Source organism: Silurus meridionalis, chromosome 28 (genome assembly GCF_014805685.1).
Source record: "Silurus meridionalis isolate SWU-2019-XX chromosome 28, ASM1480568v1, whole genome shotgun sequence".
In the NCBI taxonomy this organism is placed as follows: domain Eukaryota; kingdom Metazoa; phylum Chordata; class Actinopteri; order Siluriformes; family Siluridae; genus Silurus; species Silurus meridionalis.
Genome location: NC_060911.1, coordinates 10,962,029 through 10,965,829, shown reverse-complemented (window position 1 = coordinate 10,965,829; position 3,801 = coordinate 10,962,029).

Sequence of the window (3,801 nt, the reverse complement as noted above, 5' to 3'; positions counted from 1 at the left end):
GTCTTCCTAATTATCAAAATTAATATTAAAGTCACCATCAATTAATGTCTTTCTAAAGAAGAAGCTAAATTTGTGATGAAATCTGCAAATTCTACGAGAAAATCAGAGTAGGGCCCTGGGGGTCTATAAATAATAATTAATAGAATTGACTGACTAGACCTAATTTTGGACATTAAATATTTTATGTTTTTTAAAAGAACTTCAAATGTGTTACATATGTGTTTAGTTTTTTTGTGTGACGTTTAGATTATTATTATAAATAGCTGTGACTCCGCCTCCTCTGCCATTAAGGCGGGGGCTGGTGAATATAATTATACCTCAGGAGGACTCCTGGTCGGTAATAATTTCGTTTATAGTCAGCACTTTTGACATGAGAGATCTAATATTCAACAATCCTATATTTAGGTCAGAGGTGTTTGCTGTGCAATAATTTGTATTTAATTTAATGTTAATTAGGTTACTTAAACAGACTTTCTGAGAACCCAGCCATTAGGGTTGCACAAGCCAGTGCGTTCTTAGTGCTGGTCCCACGCCCAGATAAATAGGGAGGGTTGCGTTAGGAAGGGCATCAAGCCTGTGCCAAATCAATATTTTCATACCGGATCAGTAGAGGCCCGGGTTAACAACGACTGCCACAGGTATCGTTAGCCAACAGGATACCCGTGGAAATTGGGCTACTGTTGGCCAAAGGGGGAGAAGGAGAGAAGGAAGATGCCTACAGAGACAACAGGGAAAGGAGAAGTGTAGGAGAGTGGAGGTTAGGGTTGGAACTTAAAATGTTGGAACTATGACTGGTAAAGGGAGAGAGGTAGCTGATATGACAGAGCGGAGAAAGGTAGACATGTCTGTTCAGGAGACCAAGTGAAAAGGGAGTAAGGCCAGGAACATTAATGGTGGGTTTATACCGTTCTATAATGGTGTGGATGGAAAGAAAAATGGTGTAGGGTGGATTCTAAAGGAAGAGTACAATAAGAGTGTAGTGGAGGTGAAAAGAGTTTCTAATAGGGTGATGAACGTGAAGCTGAAAGTTGAAGGAGTGATGATAAATGTCATCAGTGCTTATGCTCTATGAGTGGGTTGTGGAGGAAAGGGAAAACTTTTAAAGTACGTTAGATGAAGTGGTAGAAGGTTTACCTAGGGAAGAACAATTGGTGATTGGGGTAGACTTTAATGGACATGTTGGTAAAGGGATAAGAGGTGATGGGTAGGTTTGGTCTTAAGGAGAGGAACATGGAAAGGCAGATGGTGGTAGATGTTGCTAAAATCATGGAAATGGCAGTGGTGAATACTGATTTTAGGAAGAAGGAGGAGCACAGGGTGATGTATAAGAGTGGAGGAAGGTGCACACAGGTGACTATGTTCTATGTAGAAGATGAAAGCTGAAGGAAATTGGAGACAGCATATATTGTTGGTCTGTAGGATGACTTTGGAGGTGAAGAAGAGAAGAGTGAGGACTGAAAGAAGAATGGTGGACACTGAAGGAGGAAGACGGTAGTGTGAAATTCAGGGAAGAGGTCAGACAGGGGCTTGGTGGTGGTAAAGGGGTGCTGGATGATTACTGCAGAAGTTATAATGGAGACAGGGAGATGTTGCAGCAGGTGAAGAGGGATGTTGCCAAAGCCAAGGAAAACTCATATGAGGAGCTGTATGTGACTTTGGACACTAAAGAAGGAGAAAAGGATTTATACTGATTGGCCAGGCAGAGGGACCGAGCTGGGAAGGATGTGCTACAAGTTCGAGCAATAAAAGATGGAGACGGAAATGTGTTGACTAGTGAGGAGAGTGTGTTGAGATGGTGGAGGGAATATTCTGAGCAGCTGATGACTGAGGAAAATGAGAGAGAAAAAGGTGGATGATGTGGAGTAACTACAGAGGAATAAATTTGATCAGTCACACCATGAAGTTATGGAAAAGAGTAATGGAAGCCAGCTGGCGACCATCTGTGAGCAACAGTATGGTTTCATGCCGATGAAGAGCACCACAGACGCATTATTTGCTTTGAGAATGTTGATAGAGAAGTATAGAGAAGGTCAGAAGGAGTTGCATTGTGTGTATGTGGATTTAGAGAAAACGTATGACAAGGTGCCGAGAGAGGAGTTGTGGTATTGTATGAGGAAGTCTGGTGTGGCAGAGAAGTGTGTGAGTTCGGTGCAGGACATGTATGAGGACAGTGTGACAGTAGTAAAGTGTGCAGTAGGAACAACAGATTGGTTTACAGTGGGGGTTGGACTGCATCAAGGATTGGCTCTAAGCCCTTTCCTGCTTGCAGTGGTGATGGACTGGTTGACAGACGAGATCAGACAGGAGTCTCTTTGGACTATGATGTTTGTGGATGATATTGTGATTTGTGTGGGCGTAGAGAGCAGGTTGAGAAAAGCCTGGAGAGGTGGAGAGTACAGAGTAGACAGATTACATGTGTGTAAATGAGAGGAAGGGCAGTGGATTGGTGCGGTTTCCATTCACAAACTATACCTACCTTTTCGGGTTTGTCTGAACTGTCGTTGTGTTTTTGGCTTTGTTAATGTGTTTCGTGCAACGCTTCAGACAAACTGGGAAAGGTAGGTATAGTTTGTGAATGGAAACCGCACCAATCCACTGATCATTGGACGAGACACCTGTCATTTAAAATATACAGGTAAACATTGGCAAGCAAGGAGAAACTGGAATTAATTTTGAGCTATTTTGAGGAAGGACATTCATATGCAGTGATGTTGGAGATGCTGCAGTATATCATGACATAAAGATTAGTTGTACACTTTTACACATACGTTCCAACTTTCTCCTGCTGCAGACTGTTACTTCAGACGCTTTATGGTCTGATATCTATAACTGGCTTTACCCAAAGGTTTCCCATCTAAGAAATTTTACTGTGAAGGACATTATCTTTGGAAATACTTAAAGGTGAAACCACTGTTTTTTTTTTGCATTTTATAATGGGTTTATTTCTTTCACAAAAGCTCTAAAAGTGATTAAAAAGAAAAATGCAATGAATCTTTTGTCCTTTATAGAAAAGTATGATTTACAGAATAAACCATACCCCTTTTTTTTTATTTTACTTTTTTACTTGGTTTTATTATTATTATTATAAATTGTATTTATTTAGCTATTTTTCCCCTCTTTTCCCTAAATATATGTGTATATATTTGTATTTTCATGCACCTGTTCTGTGTATTGTAATGTAAATTGTACTTGTTAATGCCATGTTGTTTGTATATGGTTAATTGCTTAATAAAAATATAAATAAATAAATAAATAAATAAATAAATAAATACATTTTAAAAAAGAAAAAAAAAGACTGTTGTACTTCAAGTTTCCATTCACAAACTATACCTACCTTTTTAGATTTGTTATGTTGTTTTTGGATTTGTTAATGTGTTTTGCACTTCTCGGCCACCGTACAAAAGCATTAAATTACTCCATTATATTTGTAATCTGTTGCAGAGAACAATGACACACAACCACATCCCAAAATAAATATATATATTCTTATAACAGTACAGCAGGGACAAAATGTGGACTAAAATTCACAAACCTTTAGTGTTACTGTATAGCATATGTTTTACTTTACCCCGTTGAAAGCTGGGACTGTCCTCTGTTATTGTAAAGTCCATAAGTCTACAAAGCATCTACACAACTTTGTGCTTTATATTTTGGAGCTTGAAATATTTATCATGCTTGTATCTATTAATAAAATACGTTTAGCAATTACAAATAAGTTGATAATAAATTATAAAATAATTTGTGTGCCACAAACCAGACCTATGTATAATATTTACTTACCTGCAGGGGTTCTATTACAAT